At 52.3% G+C, this 25,046-nt stretch overlaps 1 pseudogene; it reads left to right on the forward strand.

Moving 5' to 3' along the window:
- The first annotated feature begins 10,438 nt into the window (after positions 1-10,438).
- The window catches only part of LOC109683346 (ficolin-2-like), a 28,657-nt pseudogene continuing 14,049 nt past the window's right edge, over positions 10,439-25,046 (forward strand).

The following is a 25,046-nucleotide window of genomic DNA, read 5'->3' on the forward strand; positions in this document are numbered from 1 at the left end:
TCCAGGTACCTGGTGCCCCCAAACTCTCAGCTCTGCTTCCTCTGTTTTGGGGGACCCTAGGTCTCCCCCTTGCTGTACCACAACCTGAAAGTTTTCTCTGGGCAGTAAGAGAGAACACTGGTAGGGCTTACATCTTTTGCTTCACATCTTTTGGGGTGTGTTACTTTTGTCTGATTTCAAACCATTGCTAGATATATTTTACCCATACATATTTTTTTCTTTTTTTGTAGTCTCAGGTGTGAGAGTTCTCTGGTTCCTGCTACTTTATCTTGGCCTGAAGTGATGTTAATCTTTTTATTTGCTTCAACCAAGAGAAGGTTTTACTGGAAATATTTATTCAACAAACATTTATTTCCTAAATGTTAATAACACACCTGGCATTGGATTGGCCATGGGGAGGTGGAGCTGTGAAGAAAGACAGACAGGATCCCTGCCCTCAGAGGTGAGAGGGATGTGAAGTAAAGCTCACAATTAGCTACTTAATTACCACTGTGATAAGCAAAGTTATAAAACTTGACAGCATCCAAACAAGTGTGATAAAGTCAACGTGATTATTTATGAAAGGTACATTTTGGAAGGCGGTCTGTGATGAGTTCGTTTGCAGAGTCAGGTAGACAGAATGATTCTACCGGATTCCACATGTGGGAAGTGAAGGGAGAACTGGCTGAAGGGAGTGGGGATCAAGGAAAGAGGGGCCTCAAGCCCCCCTCCCCCAATACCTCAAGGAGATGCTATCCCTCCAGCTGGTAACTAGTCCTGTATCCCAGCAGACAGCAGACAGATGCACATCCTGCCCAGACATGCCCACCAATGGAGCAGGGAGGATGCAGGGAATCTGCCCCAGCATCCACTGCAGCTGGCTGTTCATGTCTCCTCCCTCCCTCCCTCCCTTCCTGTCTTCCTTCCTGGCCCAGAGACACAAAGTATAAACACAAAAACAGCCCTTGGACCTAGCCTTCCTCACCCCTACCTGTCAGATGGGAAAATAAGGCTTAAAGGCCGGGGGGGGGTCCTCAACTGAAATCCCACAGGGAGATGAGGACGTGGCTAGAATTGGACTCCCCAGCCCTTGGAGCCCAGTCGCAATAGCCCCTCACTCATCACTGGCCATGCCTTCCTGACCAGGATTACTGTTCGGAAGGGGACCCAGCCCCTGTCTGACATGGTTGGGGTGGGTGAAGTGGGAGGGGATCCTGGCATGGACTCACGACTCTGTGCACATTAGTGGTCCTTCTCTTACCAGCACGGCAGATATTCTTGTCCCAGACTGCCTTGTAAAGAGTCAACTCCCCGCCCCCCGCCCCCCCACCCCCAGCCACATGGCCCTTCTGGAGAACCCATTGCATTTATTATTCATACCAAGGAGGGCTTAGGGGCAGCTGGCACACTGACTGGGAAGTACAATTATTGTTTCATTAAGGATTGATTACACACGTGGCTGGTCATTTAAATAATGGCTCTGCTGACACCGTTAATTGAATGATAAACGATTCTACTCTTGTTCTTCTGAGTCAATACCAGCGCTGCTTCAAGGATCGCAGCTAGCTCTCTCTCCCATCTGAAGGTCAGAGGGGAGAGCAGAGAAGGGCAGGCCATTCCCGGGCTAGGAATAAGCTCAGCTTGGGGGTCAAAGGTGGCAGGCTGGCACATTTCAGCCCAAGCAAGTGTTGCTGGCCCCCTACAGCTGCCAAGAACTCAGTCAACTTTAAACATCTCTATGAGGAACTTAATTTTAATTTAACAAGACAGATACTGTATGTGGTTTAATTATTAAAAGCAGATTGATGGTGGCTTAAGGCATTAGACAGCCTGCCAGCAATTGTGGGCCAGTGCGGTCCTTTGAGACTAGATGGTCATCACAGACCTCTGGAGCAGAGGGGGCATCTGGAGTTCACTTACTCATTCATTCATTCGTTCATTCATTCCCTTGACGTTACATGTCACAAATGAGTGAGCTGCCCCATTCGCTCAGCCCTCCCCTCCCAGAGCGCTTGGTTAGGTGGGGAGGGAGGACATTTAGAGTACAACCAAATAGAACTGGACCCCCAGGGGTTGCTTGGGTGCTGGTGAGCACTGGGTGGGCACAGCCCATGTGTTTAGGGTGATGACAGGCAGAAAGACCATTTACTCAAGGAGGGCAGTCAGCATAGTCCATCCCTGAGCCAGGTATGGTCCACCTGACCTGGGCCCTTCCTCCCTTGAGGATAGGGTGGATTTACCAGCCTTTGGCAGGTAGAGAGCTGGCCCAGAGTCTGGGGATTGCAAATCACAGGTGAGGCTTGGGTCTCCAAGCAGGGCTCTGGATGGATGGCTGGTGGGGAAGCCAGGTGTAGGAGGTAGCCTCAGGACTCAGACACCAAGGCAATGAGAGCAGGGCTTCTAAGTAGCATGGGTGGGACTGTGGGCCTGGGCTGCTTAAGACATTTGACAGAAGCCAGCCATGCCTGGCATTCCTGTTGCTACTTCTCTACAGGCTACCTGGACAAGGTGGCCAGGCAGTCAGCCTGTCCCAAGGACAGAAGCACCAGCGAGCCTTCTCATCCCCCACACTCACTGATGGTGTGGCCCATGGGACTCTTCATTGAAGTGCAATCTTGGCCAAATGGTGTCTTCCCCTCAACCTTGCTTGTCCCCATTCAGGGTTTTGTCTCAGATGCACTGTCTCCTGGGTCCATTTGGCTTTCCTAGCGAAACAGGAGATGAGGTTTGAATGGTGGCCTAGCCCTGTGGCCTGTCCTGCCCCAGAGGACTGTAATTCAGTGCCCTTTCTGGGCTGATTCCACCACTGAGGGCATATGAAGCTGGCCGTTCTCCATCCTCGCCTGAGCACAGGGCTGTGGACAGCAGTGTGGCCAATTTATACTCGCTTAGAATAATGAGGCTTTAGCTTCTGTTGGTGATCTGGCTCACCAAGCCCTTCTGTGTCCACATGTCCACATTTCATTCCAGTTTCCCTTTTATGTATTGTAAACAGCTCACACAGCCTACAGATGCTCGGACCTTCAGAAACAAGGCCTTGGGGGGTCAGGAATCTTTCTCTCTGGTCCTGGGCATGACTTTTGTGTGCAGAGCAAGACCCAGAGTCCATTTCAGGGACTAAGCAACTGGCCTGCTCCTTGCTGCTGCTGTGGTGATCCTGAGGTGTGTGGAGAGCCAGCAGGGTGGCAGGGTCCACTGATAGGATGGATGTGGGAGTTCCCTCTGCCACTCATCAGTGGTGTGACCTTGAACAGCTCAGGTGCCCTGTCTGAGCCATGCTGGGAGAAGTCAGAGAGACTGAGAGCTGAGCGTTGGATGCTCAGTCCCTGCCTAGGACAGAGAGAGAGACTCTTAAGATGCCTGTTTGCCTCCTCCCTCCTAGGTGGGTCACCCTGGTCAGCCCCATTCCGGGACTCGGAGGTCCCTGAGATGGTAGCATTAATGTGCTCTTGGTGGGGGGACCAAAATCCCTCCAAGGTTTCCTAGCAACATCACTTCTGCAGCTCCTGGCTGTGACTTCTTTCTCCTCCTCACCTGCAGCCCATTCTGTCCATTACAGTTAACGCATGAAGGCTGGTAAGTGCCCGGCCGGTTCTGTGCCATTAGAGGGCAGGACTGTGTTTGGCCTCATGCTGTTTCTGTAACTGCAGCTCTGGATGCTGGGGACTTGGGGTCAGGAAGGTAGGGTGAGATGGGGCTGTGTACGAGGCAGGGCGGCCGCCCTGGAGTGAGGATGAGGATGGCCTCTGGGCCTCTGGGCATTGCAGGAGGAGACAGGGAGAGGACAGTGTCAAGCTGCTGAAATCTCAGCGGTGTCTCTTCACCTGTAATCAGTGCATTCTTGTCCATTAAATAGCACAAAATTGCTTTTTGGAAGCACATCTTAAGGTCCAATGAGAGAGCATGGATGTCATAGAGAATTGTCCCAATTATGCTTCTTTTCAAGGACGAGGAACCCGAATTTAGCACTGCGGAAAATTAAAATGTTGAGAATGCAGCTATGGTGAGAGTAAGTTCATCCCCCAGCAAGCCTTCCTCCCTTGATTAATCAAATGATGGACGCGTCCGAGCAGCGGTTTTTGCTGAGGCTGCAAGCACGATGCACGGTAACTGCAGGGCTGAGGAACTCAGCTGCATCCTCCTTCCACGCCAGACCACCCCTGCTCACCACCCACTGACAGTGTCTGTGATTGTCTTAGCGGGGACTTGCAGGGGAACAATGACATTGCAGAGGCGCTGCCCCCAGGAAGCCAGCCCTGTTTTCTCCAGACAGGATGGTGGGAGGATGATCACGGGGTCAAGATCACTCCTTCAAGGTCAAGCAGCGAAGTGGGCTTCACTGAGCGGAGTTCTCACTTGTCTTTAAAAATTGATGACAGAAGTAAAGCACACTTATCATAAAGAAGGGGCGGGAAGTGTACGTGCAGGGGGAATGGCCCTGGGACATGTCCCTTTGTGTTACATTTTCACAGCGTTGTGACTTCCTGCCAGTCTGAGGTTGGCACTCATCTTGTCCTGAGACGTTGCCCTGGGCCCTTGGGCCTACATGGCTGCAGGCTTTTCTCAGAATTGCTGTTCTCAACCTGGCCTGGGAACTCCTTGGGCAGCCCCTATTGCCTCATCTTGCTGGGGAGCCCTTGGGGAGTCTTTACTGCATTCACAGGAGGGGTGCCCTGACCAAAGCTTGTCCCTAGACCAGAACCTCCTCGGGTCTTCAGGTACCATGGATGTCACTCCCAGCCTCCCAGAGGAGGAAATGAGCCCAGACACACATGAAAGGAGAACCCAGGGTCACACGTAGCTAGCCCAGACCTCTGCTGTCACTGCTCAGGCAGCCCGAGCAGCCATTGTCCCTACTCAGGGGCCGTGGCTGGTAAATGCGAGGCAGCCCTGAGTGGGATCCATGCTGCCAGCTTCCGTCCTCCACCCAACCCCAGAGTAAGGAGTGGACACAGGTGGTGTGCATGGCTCTCAGGTGCCACCATGAGTTTGGGAGAAACAGTGGCTTGGAAAAGGAGTTCTGAGTAGATGTTGGCCTCAGGCCATTAGGTGCCTGCTCAGCCATCACAGGCATCAGGACCAGCCCCCAGAGGTCAGTGCCAGGAAGGCCCATTAGCAGGCAGGGAGGCCATGCCTCTCCAGCTCCATTAACCTCATTTCTGACTTCCCACTCAATTTGCACCTAGCCATTTCTGCCTCTATGACTCTGGGAAAACGACCCCTGCATCCAGCCAGGCAGGAGGGGAGAGGTGGTACAGGGCCAGGCTCAGGCCCAGTGTCCCCCAGCTGCGGTATCTGAACCTGGTCACCTCATGTGTTTCTCCCTCTAAAGACCAGGATCTGCCTGAATGGGCTGACTCTGCTTAGCAATCTTCCAATCTTCCACTGGGGACTCTTTTTTTTTTTTTTTTAATGAATATCCAAAGAGCTACCCTTGTGGAGGAGTGGACACTCTGGGGGCCGCCTTGCTCTTGGGCAGGGCTAATGCTGACCCAGGCTGTGGCCCAGCCACTCCACCCTCACTCTGTCCTCGGTCCCCTTTGGCCTGTCTTCCTCCCGGCTGGATGTTGGACTCCTGGAGGGAGACCTCTGTCTTGCCCAGGTCAGCACACAGCAGGTGCTAGTGACATGGGTGTGGGTGTGTGAACACACTCAGCAGGGAACGAGCCAATGCCTGGCTGAGGTAAGCCTATGAGTGGAGTCGTGTCCCCCAAATTCACATGTTGGAGTCCTAACCCCTAGTAACTTAGAAGGTGACTGTTTGGACATAGAGTCCTTATGGAGGTCCCCAAGTTAAAATGATATCATTAGGCAGACCCGTACACACCCCAACCCACCACAAAAGGCTGGTGGTCTTACACAGAGCCGGCAGTTGTATCAGATAGGCTGAGGGGAGACCAAGTGAGGACACAGGTAAGAGATGGCATCTGCAAGACAAGGAGAGAGGAGGCCTCAGGAAACACAGCCCGGCCTGCACCTTGATGGTGAACTTCCAGCCTCAGAACTGAGAGCTAATAAATGTCTATTGTTTAAGTCACCAGCCTGAGCAGCCAGGTGCGGAGGACTTTGTGGGTTGTGTCCGTCTGTGGCTGGGTTCTGCGCAGTGCCCTGGAATGGGCAGAGCCAGGGGACTCTGAGGACCCCAGGAGGTCACTGCTGATGGGTGACCCACACCTGTGGCAGCCCCTCCCCAGTGCCCCCGCCTCTGGTGCTCCAGGGTCCTCCTACTATTTTGTTTCTAAAACCCCTCTGCTTTGCCCTCATTAGCTGCTCTGAATCCCATTTTTGTCATTTTCTTTCCACAGAAGACATGCCAGAATATTTTATTTCATGGCGAGTACCAAGCCCAGGAAGGCCAATTATTCCTCATTTGGAATAAGTCCTCTCCAGCAGGAAAACTGCGCAGAAAAAGTTCCCCGTTTTATTTTGGGCAATGTGGAGGGAAATCACGCACCATGACGAGTTCCAGGGAAGAAAAGTGCCAGAGGTGTGCACGTGTGCATATGTGTGTGACATGTGTGAACACAGCACGGACCGAGGTCCTTCTACACATGAGCAGTCAAGCCACCTTGTGTTTGCTGGAACGAGATCGTCACACTTGGGAGTCAGGGAGGCTGTGGGCTGGATCCGGGTCCAGCCACTTCCCCAGATGATCAAGCAAGTTGCTTAACCCCTGTGGGCCTCAGTTTCCCCATCCGAGACGGTGTGCCTCTCAGATGCAGAAAGGGACCAGCACGGTGTCCAGCTGACATGTGGCCAACACATTATCATTACCGTCCACTTCTAGTTTGTTTCGCTGGATGAGCTCATGGGGCAGAAGGAAGAGTCCTTGAGGTTGGACCCATTTCCCAGAGAGTGAAACACATTTCCAGAGATTGAGAAATTTGAAGAGCTGTGCTGAGCTCGGCCCCAACAGCCTCTGGCTTCAAACTCACTGTCCTTTAGAACCAGTGTGTGTGTGTGTGTGTGTGTGTGTGTGTGTGTGTGTGTTGGGAGGGGGGTTAGCCTCAGAGCAGGTGGCAACAGCCACCTAGCTTGGACACAGAGGACTTTTAGAGCTCCTTGCACAGGTGTGCACGTATGTGGAAGACCCTTGCTTCCTGGCATTTCAGATCAGCACATGCTTGTCAGTCACCTTTATGCTCCAAGTGACATCAGCCACCTTTATGTTCTGAGAATCCTCAGAGAGCTTCTTTAAGGGTGGGCGTTTGGTTTTGTGGCTTTTAAAAAGCCTAATTAAAGTTCATGGTGTTAGACGGGAGAGCTGATTATTTGAAGTCTGCAGGATGGAGCAGGGGTTGGGGGATCCCTCCCCGTCTTCCTCCTCCCGCGGGCCAGCCTGACTGCCTCCTGGGAAGGGCTCTACACTGGGATGAACAGCATAGACGAGAGGCAGGAAGCAAAGCTGTCATGGTTCTCTGCACTATGGATCAATCCTGTGAGGTCTTGCGTGCAGACAGGCATGCAGATTGCTAAGACCGCTGCTCCTGGTGGGCAGAGCTCAGGGCCACCTGCCCTGTGGGCTGCATGGGGGACAGATGCACTGGGGTCCCCAAAGGGTTCCAGATGTGACAATGGCTTCAAACAACTCCAACACCTCCTGTCTGAGGGTGTGGCTACAAACATCACAGATGTCCGTGTCCTGTGAGGTGCAGGCCAATGGCTGCAGGGCCCTGTGAGGTAGATGAGAGTTCATGGGCTCCTCTGTGCTAAGCACTCGGGAGGGGCAGAGGCCACAGACCCAAATCAAGAGCCCTCCTTGGGTGCTTGCAGCTGGCTGGGAAGGAAAGCCCAGTGCAGGCTGTACTGCCTGGGGTCCCCTACAGGTGCCGTGGGGCAAAAGGTGGAAGGTGGAGGCTGGGCCACCGCAGGAAGGTCCCACAAGCTGTACCCTGACAGTGGCTGAGAGCTGGTCACAGGGCAGAGAAGTCAGGCACAGTGGCAGAAAAGTGAGTTGTGCCCAGGCCATCAGACATGCCCGATTCAATTCGGCACCAGCACAATGAAAACTTTGAACAAAGCCACAAAAAATGACCGCTCAGGAAACTCGTTTGGCTGCTTTGCCAGAATGTGGTGGCAGCTACCACCACCCTATTTTAAGCTCCAGACTGACAATGAGGAGTCTTGGATCCTAGTCACAGCTGCTGCTGGCCTCTCCTGTCTTCTTAGGAAATCAGGAGGTCAGGAGAATTAGTTCCAAAGGCAGACCAGCCAGAAAGTTTTATGACTTTACAGTGCAGGGTAATGCTTAGACAGGAAGAGACAGGCCAGGGTGCCTGGCTGAGATGCAGGGCAACCCACTCGCCTCCCTGGAATCTGACAGGGACTGTCCTTTGGAAAGGCTCTCCGATGACAATGCATTGGCCATGGGCTTGGGCTAGGCAGGCTGCCAGGCGTGCAGCTTCCAGGGCCTTAACAGGTTGGGGCTCGACTAGGGAGAGGAGGAAGCAGGGGTGTACAGAGCCCCCCAAGGAAGGGTCTCAAGGGGAGCAACAGGGCTGGTCCAGTCCCTCACTGGACACATCCAAACCATGTTGACAAAAGACCTCGGTGCACCTACAAGCCAGCCGGGCTGTCACAGTGCCACAAGGGAGAAAGGTCATCTGGCCCTTCCCTAATAGAAAGGGCCTAATTACTAAAAAGATCCCCGCCCTCTGGCTTAGAATTACTAGTTCTCCCAGCTGCATGGGCCTTACTGACAAGTCCCCTCTGACATCCTAAAGAGCAGGGCTGGCCTGGAGTGGGAGGTGGTGGCTTTGTGGTCACAGTCCTTCCTGCCCTCTTGCCTGTTCTCAGTCTCGAAGCAGAAGAGCTGTTTCCACCCACACTCCCCCAGGGCACAGGCAGAAGCAGGGCTCTCTGAGCCTGAAGGCCAGCGTCTTTTCCCTCAATGTGTTTCACATCGCTGCCCAAGGGCATCACTTTGCCTAGAGAGCCCAGCCCAGGCCCAGCTGGGAGGGGGACGTGCTCCATCTCCGAAGTCCTTTACCCAGTCTTTGCCCATTTGTCCCTAGCAGTGGCCCTGTAGCCATCTGCTTTAGAGTCATACCCACTTCTCTGTCTCCCCGCTGGTGTGGAGGCTCCATGCTTTCTAGGACTGGGGATGAATACCTCCATGCAGCCATGTGAATGGTAAAGTTTAAGACCCTCCCTCATGGGTTGCCCTGGCTGAAAGCAAGAGAGGCTGCCAGCTTTGGGCCCCAGCACCCCCTCGTTATCTCTGTCACTTTTTCTCTCTCAGCCCCATTTCCACGCAGAGCACAAGTGCCTCTGCCTCTGGCCCTAGCTAGTTCCTTTCGACAGGCTGGGATGTTTGTCCATCAGGCATCATCCTAGGTCCCCTCCTCAGAGCCCCTGACTGACACTTTCCAAAGAGGCCCCTGAGGAGGGTCTTCCTCTTTATTTTACCCAGAGCCTTTGTCATGATCTGCCCCCAAAGCAGCTCAGGTCCAGGGTGACTGTCCTTGTCTCTGTGTTGTGTGGCTTCTCCCAGCAGGGCTGCATGGCTCATGCACAGCCAGTGCTCTGGAAGCACCCCACCGGCGTCTTCTCCATGAATAGCTGAATGGGCCAGGGCCTGAATGGACCTCTGCTGCTGCTTTGGTAGCCAAAGAGGGCAACAGTGCTGCACTGGTGTTGGGAATGCCTCACCCCACACTGCAGCTGGATGGAAGCCGAGAGGATCCTGGAATGACGGTGATAGATGTGGCTCAGACCCCTGCCAGCCAGTCCCAGCCACCCTGGCAGCCCAAGGCTGGGGCTGTGCTCCATACTGAAGCCCCACACAGGGACAAGAAGCCCGGTCAGCCAGGCCCTGACGCACCTGCCGTCTTCTCGGGATGCTCACACAGACACACTAAGATGGAAAGCAGTGGCAGTGAGACTGTCTTGTAGGGCCACTGGTCCTGGCAATTTCCAGGGTTAACCCCATACACCCACCTCGACCTGCAGCTCTTGTTCCCAACCACAGCCCCAGGTGTAGAAGCTGGACCCTCTCAGCCTGTGCTGTGCAGCCTCACCAGGAGAGGGGCCAGGTCTGAGGCTGGCCAGGCTTCCCAGTGAAGGAGCACACAGACACCTGTGACCTTCACGGAGATTGTCCGTGTACTCAGAGGGCCTGGTGCCCTGAGGGGCAGGTTCAGTGACTGGAGCACACATCGCACAGACTGACGTACACGCTGACACACACACATGCACACACAGACACACCACACTCACACAAAGACGGAAAGGCTTAAGGCGGCCTGTTTTCAGTTTTTAACCTATACCAGGAAAATGGCTGCTGGGGAGGAGACTTAGAGACTCTTGTCTTCCTTGCTGATTCTTTGAAACTTTAAGAGGAGAAAGGGCCTCAGAAAATGTTATTCCACCTTCTGAATGGTGCAGGACTCCGGAGCTCTGGGTCAGCCAGGCAGGGAGCCCATGTCATCTTAGCCCTAGGCTTTTCCCCATGGTACCCATGGAGTGGGCGGTGCCCATCCTGGCCAATCTGGGCTGCCCAAAAGACAGTGAGGAGGCATCGGATCAGGGTGACACTGCATCCCTGGCACAGACCAGAGAGCCCCCTGGGAGTGAGTAGGAACCATTTTGCTGGACCCGCTGTCAGTGGAGCCTCCCACGTGGGCCTCTCTCGTTGCTGTGCCCAGAGTCAAGTTCATTCATAATTTATCAGAATGTGTGCATCTCCATTGTAGACACTCCACGTGAAATCCCTCTAATTAACGGGGTGGCAGGAATCCAGGGCCTTGTTTAAAGACCAACTTGACAGAGAAAGTTTGTATCTGTGTGCTAATTATCACCTTTGTCTGACACCGTCTCTCCCAGGTGACAGGAGCTAGACTTTGAAGCTGACTGTCGTCAAGCTCTGGTGTCCATTTTTTGGCCCTATGAAGATCTTGCCCTAGCCCCAGGGCCAGGGCTACATGGAAGAGGGAGAGGGAGGGTGCGGATTTACTTTTCTCCATTCTCAAGCACAGGCCCTGGGTTCAGACTCCGGGACTCATTAGGCCATGGGCACATGGCAGCTCTCTGCAATGCAAGTTCTCTGTCCACCTTCACTCGACATGGACAGGTTTGCCGTGGGCTGGCCAGACGCTAGTACAGAGGCGGGGTGCCTCAGACCCAGGCCCCCACCACGCAGCCCACTGCGGCTCTCAGAGCCCGCTAGGCTGAGGTGCCTGAGGCGGGGCTTCCGCTTCCCCCTTCAGTCTTTCCCCCAGGACCAGGTGCATAAATAGGAGCTCAGTAAATATTCATCGAATAAATGAACTTTGCAAGAATTTTAATAAAAGCTGCTAGAGTCCGTGCTGCTCACAGACTTCACTTCTCCCCTGATGCTTGATGGTTGTTAAATCAGGCAAGCTATCTTTATCCCCACCATCCATCCACCCAACCATGCATTCCTAAGGGATTTCTGACAGCTACAAGTCCAAAAGGAGGTGACATCCGGCTGCGTTTTCTTGCATTTGCATATTGCTCTGTAACAGCTTCAAGGTCTCACCCTGCTGCTGGAGATCTATTAGTCTACCTTGGAAACTTAAGCATAAAGCACCCAGGTTTGGTCCTGAGATTCCAAATTCAGGTAATGGATTGAGAGTGGTGCAGAAAGCAGCTGGTGGGTGTTCAAAATCCTGAGAGAGCAAAGTTGGGGATTGGGGGGGGCGTGGACCTGAAGGAAGCAGAGAGGAAAAGAGTACAGGATTCTAGGAGTTATTTGTCATTCAAAGGTTTGCCAAGACAGCAAAGAAAAACTGTGTGGGCACTATTGAAAAATAATCACATTTCATGCAGGAAGACTGGAAATTTTCCATCTATGATCAGGATGGAGACGGGAGATCCTGTATCACAATTTCTAGTCACAATTGTAGTGCAGGATAAGCCAGAGCAACCAGACAAGAAAAGACAGGAAAGAGAAAGAAAAACTATCTCACTTTACAGGTGGCATGGTCTCCACTAAAAAGCTCTCAGAATAAATAGTTCAGTAACATGGCAGGACACAAGACCAATACACGAAACCCTTTAGATCTCAACCCAGCATGTGGGCACACCTCTGTAATCCCAGTCCTCAGAAGACTGAGGTAGAAAGATCCCAGGTGTGAGGTCAACCCGGGCTATGTAGTGAAATTTTTGTCTCAAAAAGTATTTCCATGCATTTGTATTTAACAATCAAAAAGTGAAGTTAAGAAAAGAATTCCACTTATAGTAGCATTAAAAGGAATAAAATAGCCCAGCAAGGTGGCTCAAACCTGTAATCCTAGCTACTTGGGAGAAGGAGATTGAGAGGATCTTGGTTCAAGGCCAGCCTGGCCAAAAAGTCCATAGACCTCATCTCAACCAATGGTGGGCTGTAGTTACATTTGCCTGTCACCCCAGCTACACAGGGAAGCATAAAGAGGGGGCTCATGGCCCAGGCATAAATGAGACCCTTTCTCAAAAATAACCAACGCAAGAAGTGCCGGGAGAATGGCTCAAGTGGAGGAGTGTCTGCCTAGCAAGCACAAGGCCCTGAGCACAAACCCCAGTACAGCTCTCTCCATCCCACACACCCCAAAAAAGGGACAAAGTGCCTGGAGATATGTTGAGCAAAAGATGTACAAGACTCATCCATTGAAAACTACAACATATTATTGACAGAAATTAAAGATAAGCAGAAAGGCACCCCATATTCCTGAGGGAACGACTTCTGACTGTTAAGATGGAGTACTTCCTCAATTTACCTGCAGGTTCAATAAAATCTCTGTCAAAGTAGGGATTGTGCAAATAGATACACTGATCCTAAAATTCATATGAAAACTCAAGGGATCCAGAATAGCCCATCCATTCCTGGAAAAGAACAAAGTCAAAGGACTCTCTCTGCCTGATTTCAAAACCTACTATCAAGCCACAATAAAGACAGTGTGTACGGGCATATGGACAGACATATGGATCAGCGCACACAAATGTTATGGTTTGAAAATGAGATGCCCCCCACAGGCTCATGCACTGAATTTTTGGTTCCCAGACGGTGGGACTATTTTGGGGGAGGTGCTGGAAACTTTAGGTCACTGGGAGAGGACACTTGAGGGTATTCTGTCCATGGCCCATTCCTGCTTGCCGCTTGCTCTCTGCTTGCTGTCTCCCAAGAAGCGAGGAACAGCTTCTGTCACATGCTCGCAGTCATGATGTTCTGCCCAAGTACATAGTTGGAGACCATGGACCGAAACACTGAGAAAAATAAATCCTTTCTCCTTTATGCTTTCTCTCAGGTACTTTGGTGACAGTGATGCAAAAGTCACTAACCCAACAAAAAAAAAAAACCCTCACAATATAGTCCATTGATCTTCAACAAGGGCGCCAAGATGACCAAAAGGGAAAACAGTCCTTCAACAAATGGTGCTGGGACAATTGGATATTCACATATATATATATAAAAATTATCCATGTATAAAAATTAATTATAAATGGATCAAAACCTAGTATAAGAGCTAAAACTACAAAATTCTTAGGAAAACACAGGCATAGATCTTTGTGACCTTGGGTTAGGCAATGGTTGCTTTGATGTGACATCAAAAGCACAAGCAACCGAAAAAAAGAGCAAGATAAATTAGTGTTCATTCAAATTAAAAACTTCTGTGCTTAAAGAAACAAGACAGTGAAAAGACACCAAGAGAAGGGGAGAAAATGGTTGCAGACCGTGTGTCTGATAAGGGATTTGTTTCTAGAATACATAAAGAGCTCCTTTACTCAATAATTAACAGACCGATTAATAGACAGACCCAATTTAAAAAAAAAAAAAAAGCTAAATATTTGGATAGACATTTCTTCAAAGAAGACATACAAATGACCAAAGAAAGAATATTCATTTGATGGCCTTAGTCATTGGCAAGGCAAGTCCAGGTCACCACCCAAAGCCTCTCCTCACTCACTAGGACGCCCATCAGAAGGCTTGACGGTCTTGTGGGACAGTGCAGCCATGTTGGAAACTGCCTGGCAGCTCATTGGGGGGTGACCCCGCGGTCACGCTGCTGGGCGTGTACCCGAGATGGAAAACACGTTCCCATAAAAACCTGTACGTGAGTGTTCGGGGCATTAGTCATGGAGCCAGAGGGTAGAATTGGCACAAAGGACCGGGAACGGAGGCAACAGAAGGAGTGGAATATTATCACAACATGGATGAGAACATGCCAGGTGCAGAGGCCGGTCACGAAGACCACGCGCTGGATGATCCCTTCTGTAGGAACCGTCTGGACGGAGCAGGCAAATTCAGAGCCAGGCAGGTGACAGATTGTCTAGTGCAGGACTCGAGACAAGGGGTGGGCCAAGGCACGATTGTGATCACAGTTGGGGGTTGAATTGTGCCGATGGCTGCGCAGCTCTGCAAATTCTCTGTCCCTGGTCCCCGGCTGTGGAGCACACACCCAGTCACGCGCTGAGCAGGTGGTCGCTATTCTGTGTACCCACAAGTGACAGGTGCTCCTGTTGGCCTCCGGTGCAGGTCTCAGGGCCGAAATGGCAGCAGATTTCCCCCAGGGCGAGGACAAGGCCAACAGGAAGCTCGCAGCACTGCCAGCGGTCTTGGGAGCGCTGCACTGCTGTGGTCCTCCAGACAGGCTTTCTCTCCCTCGGTCACTCTTAGCCTTCAGGGAGGACACATGGGTTCTGATGGATCGAATCTCATGCTGGAAAGTGGGCCTCCGTCCCCTTTCTCACACTCCCCGACTCCTCCAAGCTCTGCTGGGTAGATGCTGGGGTGACGGGATGCACACAGACAGGTGCGCTGAGGTCCCTCACTCGCGGTTCTTCAGATCGTCAAGGCAGGACAGAGTCCTGCAGTCCAAGATCCCAGAAGGCCTTACGCCTTCATCATGGCGTTTGCTTCCTCTACTTACAAGCAGACGTGCTTGGAAGGCATGGTTCTTCATTGAAGGCAAGACCTGCAGATTTTCATGTGACTCAACCCCACAGGGGCCAGGCAGACGCCCCTGCATGGCCGCCATTCCCCACGAGCCCCTGCCAGAGCTGGACACTGGCCTCTGTCTCTGTCAGTGCTGAGCCCTGGGTTTGGGCACACTGAGCTTCCCTACAGGTATTGCCTAACAGTCAGGACATCCTGGCCATGCTCTTGGCCCCCAGGGCAAGAAGGGAGCAGGGCAGCCTGGGGGTTGGAGCCCAACTTCCAGAACCAGACAGCTAGGCTTGGCCCCAGCTCTGCAGGCAGGATGTGGTCTGACAAAGTGCTCAGAGGGAGCTCGCTTTCCCGCCTTTGCAATGGGCAGAACAGTTGGCCTGGGGCAAGGAGGACCCGAGGCCTCAAGGATAAGGGTACTCTGCAGGTGCCACTGAGCTGTGGAGGAGTTCCCCCAAAGCCCCCCAATAGACGGGAGGAATCACAGTCATGGTCAGCATGACTCCAGGAGAGAAGAGACATGGGTCCCTGTGGAAGCTCCATGAGCGAATGTTGGAGATGTCAGACAGAATCTGACGTTGCTCAGATGTGCAGAGTAGGTTAGCTGGAAGGAAGCGTCTGAAATGCCCACCTCTGCTCCCCTTTAAATGTTGTGCATGTCTCCAAATGCCCCATAGCGAGCTATAGGGCCTTCATATTCAGAGCAGTCCAATCAGCTCATGGTGACCAAGGCCTCATTCCTCAGAGCTCCCCTGTCCTGGGCTCACCCGACACTAGGTTCTGCACACATCCCAGAATTTATCTCAATGCCCAGGCGAAGCATGGTACACAGGTCACAAAAGTTGCCCCAGGTCAGGCAACTTGTAGCTATAAAAATGTGTTTCTTAGACTGGGAATTATGGCTCAGGCCTGTAATCCTAGCTGCTTGGGAGGTAGAGATAGGGAGGATCATAGGTCAAGGCTAGCCTGGGCAATGTTTGCAGTAACTCCATCTCAGTGGCTGAGAATGACAGTGCCATGAGCCTGTCATCTCCAGCTACTCGGGGAAGCATAAATAGGAAAATCATAGTCCAGGCCAGCCTGTGCAGAAAACGAGACCTTAGCTCAAAAATAACCAACTCAAAAGGGACCAACTACGCACATCAAGCCCGAGGAGACTAGGGTGAGAGGGCACCCAGAGGGTGCTGTTCCAAAGAGAGGGCCCGAGAGGCCTGTCTGCACCCTGGGGAGCTGGGCTGAGAGTCCCCTGTCCCTATCACTGCCCTGCTAGGGCCAAAGCTGGGTACACCCAGAGTTGATGGTAGAGGACAGGAAGTCAGGCTGAGCACCTAGAGTTGAGATGGGCTCTCCCACATGCTTTCCTGGACAGTACTTCCAGGAGGTGCAGAAGTGGGCAGCCATGTGACCTAAAGCAAACTGTCGCCCTGTTGCCGGCTTTCTGGAGCCTTCACAATGCCTTGGGGCCCCTCTGCAAATGAAGAACACCAACTAGCTGAGAGCACTGCAGAAGGGATATCAGAGGGCACTGCTTTAGGGCCAGAGGCCCACATACAGCTGAAGGTGGACTGGCTTCAGCCATGCCTTGGCAGGGAAGTGGCAGTTATTCAACTTTGAATCTTCTAAGCCAATGGTTCTTTGGACCTGGCCTTAGTGTCACTACAACTCAGGGAAGCCATGAACCACCTGAAAAAGCAGAGTCTCCTGCAGGTGACTGTATTGGCAGCCCTGGCTGGGCAGTTTGGCAAGGTGGTCCTTGGGAACATGGAGAGGCTCTAGCACTTTCAAAGGGAACCAACCCCAACCCCACCCTGCTCCACTCTGCTAGCATGGTCTCCAGAGACTCCAGGTTGGTGGATTTCCAGTGGGGCTCTGTATCTGAATGTCAGAAATCTGCTGGGGTCCTGAGGCCCAGTGGGGCAGGGACTGTGCTCCCAGGGGGCCAGCTGTTTTCAGAGCAATCTTCCCCCTTCCTCTTCCTCCTCCTCTGCCCATGGGGGCTGCAGCCTGCTTCCCCTTGGCTCACGGGAAGGAGAAGAGAGTTTAGAAGCGGCAGTTGCCCAGCAAACGTGGGCAGTTGTTACTGTGGTCGAGTGGGACAGCCTGTCCATCTCCAGTGTCCTCTAGACAGATGGCCAGAGCAGCCTCTGCTGAGTGGGAGAAGGACACGCAATCCTTGGATAGAGGTGAGTGGGCCCTGAGCTTGGCTCTGCCTCCTCACCTGCTGCTGTTGGGCCACGCATGGCATCTCTCTGTGGGGAGGGCCTGTCTGGTCCCCTGGGGCTTGAGGGGAAACCCTGCCAGGACCCAGGGGAGAAAGCGAAGAAGAAGTGCGTGGGAGATGTGAGCATCAGTGAGCAAACATGCTAGAGATTGTGAGTGTGTATGCGTCCGTGCCTGGACTGTGTGTGCTGAAAGCCTGTGCCTGTGTGCCTGTGCAAATATGTCCCTGTGTGGTTTCTGCGCGGTGTCTGTGTGTGTGTGTGTGTCTGCTTCTGTGAGTGCATCTACCCCAGGCCACAGCTCATATGCATTTGAGGCTGCCTGTGACCTCAGTCTCTGGACCAACCCTGGCTGAGTACAAGAGCCATGTTAGAGTATCTTTTCATTGGGATGGGTGAAGCCACTGGTCTGCACCTCTATGTGGGCAGAGGTGAGGAGTGAGCTTCCCTGCCCTCCATCCTCTGCCCTCTGCCTCTGGGTAGCCCTTCCCAGGAAAGAGGATGTCCTGGAAGAAGGGGACGGAGACTCCACCTACCACTCCTGCATCCAGTCAAGTTGCCGGGGTCCAACCTGTTCTCATCCCTTCCCTCAGTTTCCCCATTTGTGCAATGAGAGTGGCCATGTCCTTTGAGGTCCAGGATCAGATTTCACAAGGCAAGGGTGGGGTCAGGAGTCTATGATGACTGGTGTATGAGGGATACCGAGAGGTTTTCTTGACCCACTTCCTGGGTTTCTTCTTCCTCTGAAGTCCTCACTCACTCTTTCTTCCTCACCAACATCTGAATAGAAAGGTTCCAGCCTCCCACTGGGCTACCATTGCTTAGGCAGGCTCTGTGTCCCTCCAGAGAGTTTGGAGGCCAGCACTGGACAGGGAGGGGCTGCTGGGAGAGGCTAGGCATAGGTAGGGGGAGACCCTGTGTCTGGAGCCAGGCACAGGTAGAGGAAGGTCTGCTCCCCTTCAGGGGAGTTCAGAGGCAGTGTGTACAACAGGCCAAGCTCACCCCCAGCCAGGTGGATCTGGGGCCTCCACTCACACCATTTAACTTCTGCTTGTCTCTGGGCCTGTTTCCTCATCTGTATAAGGGACTGGCAGGTTGCACCAGCTAAACTGAGCTAAGTGTTAGTGCATTCATCACCTATGCTCCTTGCACCCCAGGATTGGAGACTGGGGACCCATCATCCCCCAAATGAGACAATGAGCTCAGCACAAGGCTGAGATAGATGCATGGGGACAAACTTCCCAAGGCCTCTGGAGCCCACCTGGACCCGCTGAGATGAGCACTGGCTTTTGTCTCCCGCCTGGGCCTCAGAAGCTACAGTGTCCTCACCAGCCCCACTTGTCCTGTTTGGATGGGCCCAGTTAGAATCAGAATATGGTTCTCATTCCCTCTGGCTATCTGGGGAGGAGAGAGCAGGTGAGCTCTCACCTACACGAGCAAGGCCAGGTGAAGGCCAGGGGTGGGTGTGAACACAACACTGGTGCCATTGAGGCAGTGCCCGCCACTCTGTGGGCCCAGCTTCCTGATGACACACAGTCTCATCACATGAGAAAAACACCCGCGGGCTCAGTGCGGGGCTGGAGTCCCCACCATCTGCCTGTATCTGCCCTGGTCTTGATGGGCAGTCTGCAGGTGCTGGGTAGGCAAGTGTTCCTTGCTACAGCTGCTTCCTGGCAAGTGAATCAGAGGCCTCACTTAATCCACCCCACACTTAAGGAGGGCCATTCGTTCTCATGTCATTTATATTTGAGGGAATTGACATGGATCAGGGAAGTTGCACAAAGGCACGCAGCAAGCCCACTCCAGCTGGCGGATCTACCTATCCAAAGTGCTCCAAGCCAGACACCTGTTTCTGCCAGGGAGACCCAGGACCACCGGCTGCTTCTACCTCCACAGCCCAGCACCTCCAGAGAGGAAACCCAGTGTCCCAGGGCCAAGTGATGCTGCAGGACCCAGAGCTGACTGTGGTCATAGTGTGAGGGGAGGGGACAGGCTCTTTCCAGACATGTCTCAGCCTCAGTTTCCCCTGTGTGTGGGGGGGACTCTCCCTGTTATTGGAAGATTATGCAGAGAAGGTGGTAGAGCAAAAGAAATGTTTAATTTATCACTGGATCCAAGAGCTGGGGAAAAATAATAATAATTCTGTCTTGAGCACCGAGAACATATTATTTACAGCCTTAAACTTCACAACAATTTGAATGCAAAGCAGGATGTGCTGTATTTATAGCAGTGTGTCCCAATTGCAAAGGAAGGCATCTGAGAACAAAACAGCGCTTTCCTTTAAACTGCTCGCTGAGAAAATGGTAAGACTGTCGGCGGGAGGCTGTGAGCGGCGGCAGGTGCCCAGGTACCGAGGCAGGGAGAACAAAGGCAGAGGAAAATGGCAGGCGATGACAGCCCACACCAGGCAGAGCTGTGTGGCTTTCTTTTTATTTAAAATAACACTTTCATTGATTCCTGCACATGTGCCCAGGCAAGGCTGGGAGGCAGGCAGATGCCACCAGGGTGACATGTCCAGACAGAAAGTCACAGCATTTGGAGCCAACAGACCAGGGCTGGGTCCACCCTGTGTCTGAGGGCAGTGGCAGGGGGAGGCACGCTGACTCAGTTTCCCAGCCCTTCTCTCCCCGGGCTGAGAGATGATTAATGAAGAGCCGAGGAGAGCTCTGAGGATGAAAAATCTCCCGGCTGTCCTGGGGATTAATTATCATATAATTCGCGTTCCATCACTGCGTGGTGACATAATTACCTCCAGTTGCTGGAATGATTTTCCTCTTGTTCCTCCCAGAAGAAATGGTCCCGTTCTGGAGCCTGCAGCCCACAGCCTAGATTCAGCAGAGAATCAAAGCTCTTCTCAGTCGCAGAAACACTGCAGGGTGAACACAGAATCTCATGGGGTGAGAGGGAACAAGAGCAGCTCAGATGCAGATGGATCTCTGCTCAGAGAGCGCAGAGCAGGGAAAGGCTCTTGTGTGATTTAAAAATAGGACTGGATTTCGTTTCCTCCAAAGCTTCCTGGAGGAGCCCTCAGCCCCACAGGGTGGGGGCTGGGTGGGACTGGAACAGGTCGTTCCCTGCTTTGAGCCCTCTGACTGGTCCTCGGGATCATGAGGCCCGCTGCTAGCCTCCGTCCCCTCAGTGCTGTAGGGGACTGACCCTGTTGAACTTTCCAGCGGTGACCGCTGGGCGTCCTTCTTGCTCATCCAGGGGTTTGGCCTCAGGACATATGAGTCAGAGTCCTTTGTAAACTGTCAAGTGCACTGAAATGCAAGCTGGTGTCCTGGGGTTACCTGTGACTAGGAAGGCTCTGGGACCTGTGGCAGGTCCTGACCTCAGTTAGTGGAGATTCTTTAGCTCCTGTCAACGCTGGGAAGGACCTGCTCCACAGTGTCCTGGTCACCCGATGTCTAGTAAGGGGATGTTCACAGGTATTGATTTGTACCTGGTAATTAAAGGAGTAAACTCCCACTGCAGAACATCTAGAAAGTAAAGAAAAAGTGACATAGAGAAGCCAGGAAAGCTATCCTCGCCTGCTGACATCTCAGAATGCTTCTTACTGTCTTCTTCTGAACACAGCCATCTGACTGAAACTTCTCTCGGCATAGAGACGGGAAGGGCTCTGGGAGAGGGGAGGTGGGCTCATCTCCTGCAACTTGCTACTGTTTACCTCCTGGACAGTCGCTCACCCTCTCTGAACCTTGTTCTTCAGTCTGCAGAACTGGGTTTGCGCTGCTGCAAGGACAGATGAACTACTAGGGTAAGATCACGCAGCAGTACCTGGGACCTGCTCAAATGTGTCCTTGTCAGAGGGTGGAACTGGGCTCAGCATAACCCTGTTTCTGGGCCATCTTGAAAGACTACACTGTTAGCCATGACTGTAAGAGCTACACTCCGCTTGAGTGGCAAGGACAGCCTTGACTGGCACCCAAGCACTGAGTGCAGCCCGTTTAGCAAGATGGAAGGATGTCCTCACCCCTATCTGCCTTGGCCTCAGTGGGATGATGGGAATCCTTCATTTCCAGGGCTCTTTCCAGATGTCAAACCACACCTGCCCATTCTGATCATATCCTTTCTCATCTATCCATAGCACCATGGGCTTCTGGGAAGGAACTCACTGAACTGGCTCTGATGTTTACTCTTCTTTTCCCCCACAGCACGGGAGCATCTTGAAGGTAACTGTCCTGTCAGAGTCACTGTTGTCTCCCAGTGCTAGTGATGGAATGTAAGCAGGGCTTAGTCGTCACTTGAGAGAGAGAACTTCAGCTTCAATCAAGTCCTCTGAGTCAGCTTTAAGGCTACAAGGACCTTTTGAGACCAGTCTTCATCATCCACCTATCCATCCATCCCAGGCAGGGTTTGACATGCAGAAAACTCTGACCTGGTTAGGCCTGAGGATAAATTTGTGGCCACAGAGCAGGGCAAGAATGTGTTGAGCTTCCCCTGACCCAGTGGGAACCTCAGCCATTCTCTGTCCTATTCCTGCTCCAACCACATCCATTGTTGTCAACTCCAGGGCAGATGCTCAGTGCTGTCCATTCTCCTGGGATGGCAGTCTGTCCTAAGACAGCCAGAGGGGAAATCTTGGAGGGCAGTCAGGATCACTGCCACCAGCCCAACCTGAATCTCTCAGTGGCTCTTTGGACATCCCCTCTGCTGAAGTTGGACCTGAGCTCTGATTTAGAAACAAAACCAGCCCACATTGCAGAATTCCACATGTATCCTGCAGACTGCTCTCCTCCACTCTTTAGGGCTTGTGCGGAGGAGACAAAGGGGAAAGGGGTTGGCTTGTCAGCCAGGGATGGGAAAACATCTCGATTTAATGGGTCATCTCCCTGATTTAATTAGCCAGGTGGTAGCTGATGTGTGTTCAAAAGGAAAGAAAAAGGCAAGATGCTCCCCGAAAGTTTGTGCTTTGAGACAGTGTGAAGTATTTGAATCAGGCAACCTTTCAAATCCTCTTAGCTGAGCTGAACCGGAGGGATTTCATTGGTGGAAGCAGGACTAATTTGCACAATGAGACCCACACAGGAAGAATCCCGTGAGGATGCTGGCAGGTGTGACCTTGAGGGGGGCGGGGGCTGTGTCCCCATAGGGAAGCCTCTTCTTCCCTGCAAGGTTGCAGCTCCATATGCAACTAGGGCTCACCATGTTACCTATGTGACCTCCTCCAGGGCCCTCAGTGTCCTCAAATACAAATGAGTGAAGGAACCCTGTCTCCAAGAAGAGGACAAAGAAGGCCACTTGGTTATTAGCACCGTCCCCCAGTCCTCAGTGATTGTTGTCTACTCTTGTTATGTCACCGAGGACGCCCTATGTCAAAGATGATTTGAACCTATACCTGCACAGGGCCACCTGCTATAGGCCATCCACTCAGCAGCCACCAAGCCCAGGTAACCCAGGCCCCACTATGGGCCCAAGACTGGGTGGAGGCAGCCCTTAGGGCCTTTCCTGCCATTAGCACTCTCCAGGGGCCAGACATTCTCTGTCCTCTGTGCTGGTCATGGGGCAATTCAGGGGCTGCTCTGGCCTCTGCTCCTGTTTAGAGGGAAAAGGACTGAAAGAGTATCCGTGCTGGTCTCCATCGGGCACCAGAGCTGTGCATGGTTGCTTCTTGGGCTTTTCTCAGGACTCCCAGGAGTGCAGAGACTGCGTCAGCTGATCCCATGGTATGTGTTTTCCCAAATGTCACTAGGCACACCTGGTGTGCAATGCTTAAAAAGAAGATCCTGGCTGGGTGCTGGTAGCTCACACCTGTAATCCTAGCTACTCAGGAGGCAGAGATCAGGAGGATCACAGTTTGAAGCCAGCCTAGGCAAATAGTTTGTGAGACCCTATCTCAAAAAAACCTAACACAAAAAGGGCTGGCGGAGTGGCTTAAGGTGTAGGCTCTGAGTTCAAGCCCCAGTACTGCAAAAAAAGAAAAAAAGGAGAAGAAGAAGAAACTATCTCCCACGTGGGGCTAGGGTGTGGCAGGAGGTGATTTTAGCTAAACTGAGATGAAGTTCAGATTTGTGTTTTGCTGAGGAAAGCTGCAGGACACTGTGACCTTGTTTCAGTTCTTATTTGCTATTCCTTTTGAAATGTCTGTCACTGCAGTTTGTGGGGAAATCTCGAAAATAAAGTGCTTGAGAAATAGGCTATAACCTGCTTGCCCAACCCTCTAATCACATTTGAAAATTTCTAGATGAATTCTTGAGCTTAGAGTGACCAACCGTTCCAGTTTGCTTAGGACTGACAGGTTTCCCAGGATATACTTCAACAGTCAGGATCATCAGAGGCAAAATAGACAAGCTGGTCAGCCTGCCTGAGCCCAGTCATTGTCTCCCCTCCACCCCCAAAGCTCCATCCCATTTCCCTGAGCCATGATGATTGACTGGTGACCAGCCAATCAGAGCCTTCCCTGGAATTCTTCACCTTGAGTGCCTCCAAGTCACAGACTAGGAAGGAGGTGATGTAGCCGGGACCATGACCAGCTCACCTGGTCTCCTCTGTAGAGGCAAAGAGCCCTGGCAGGGACTGTGCTTCTAGGGGTTCCCTGACCCATCCATCCACCAGAATGACTAGGGTTAGAGACACTAGGAGGATGGAAGAGTTCAAAGGTCCAGCCTAAGTCATGGCCTGTGTTCTGTTCCATGGGGAAAGAGCCTGCAACACAGAGGTGACTGTGCAGGGAGGAGGGCGCTGGAGGAGAAGGCATCGATGCGCAGTAAATGTTGAGTTCCATCCGGTGTGTAATACATTCTACCCACATCAAGGTGTCCCTCAGCAAGGTTAATCTGGTCCTAATGCAAGTTTAAAAATTAAATCCACTTTGATGAACAAATGTCCTGCGCAGTCTCATCCCATTCTTTTATTACAGAGTAAATATGTTTGCACAGTGACTGTGGAACAGCGCTTGGGCAAGGCTCCCACTCTTGTTCATGCATTCATTATATATGACAGCCCCAATCCTCTCCTGCCACCGTCCAGGCGGGCCGGCAGCAGCTTGTCAGCATGTTTAAATCAAGAGCAAAACAGATTGTGTCCTGGTCCCTGGGAACAAAAGGCCGTCGAAGGATTTGGGATTTTAAGAGCCACTCGTTTAACCTAGGTAGGAATGTGCTGCTGGATTTTTTTCTCATCGGTTCACAAGCTTTCAAACTATACACAGAGACTAGCTAGAATAATCACAAAGACAAAACAAAACCCCACAGGGGGAAAAAGTCCCTACTTCCCTGATTTGTTTTGCCTGAGCTTCCAGAAGGTGAAAATGACCTTTGTCTTGTGCAGGCCTGGACGAGGACATCACAAGATTTGTTTTCTCCACAGTGTCCTGGAGCTTATCAACTCAATTAAGATATTAAAAATAGGACTCGGGCAGGCAGGGTTCCTCGTGGTGCACGCTGGCTGTCTTTATCTCTCCAGCGAGCAGCCCAGGGCAAACTCACCCCATTCTGGGGATGCTGGAGCATTCGGAGGGGTTCACCTGCCTCCTGAGATATAAATTCCAATTTGCTCTGACACAAACTGTTAGGCTGCCAGCACTGGTCATCTGTCCTCAGTGCCTGACAGGAACTCTGTGCCCACCTTATCATCTCTGGGAGATTAAAAGGGGCTGCAAGTGAGGAATGCTTCCTATTGGAGCCTCAGGAGCAAGTGACTCGTGGCCCCAGCTGACCTCTGGATGGTTCTAAGTGTGAGTTTTTCTTCTCTGCGGCTGGCACTGCCTGATGTCCTCCCTCTCCTTCTAAACCTCCTCCAAAGTCCCTGGAGGGGACTTTCTAAAAGCCAGTGGGGGCCAGTAAGGGGTGAAAGAGCAGGAGGCAGGAAAGGGGAGAGAGAGGAGGGAATGAAAGGAGGGAGGAGAGGAGGAAAAGGCTCCTGCAGGGACTCTCCCACCCCATAACACTGGACAAGAGAACCATGTCCCCTCTTCAAGGTTTTTAGTGTCTAAGGATCCCTGGGCTGGCTTCCTGGGTGTCAGG

The sequence above is a fragment of the Castor canadensis genome, chromosome 13 (genome assembly GCF_047511655.1).
Source record: "Castor canadensis chromosome 13, mCasCan1.hap1v2, whole genome shotgun sequence".
Lineage (NCBI taxonomy): Eukaryota > Metazoa > Chordata > Mammalia > Rodentia > Castoridae > Castor > Castor canadensis.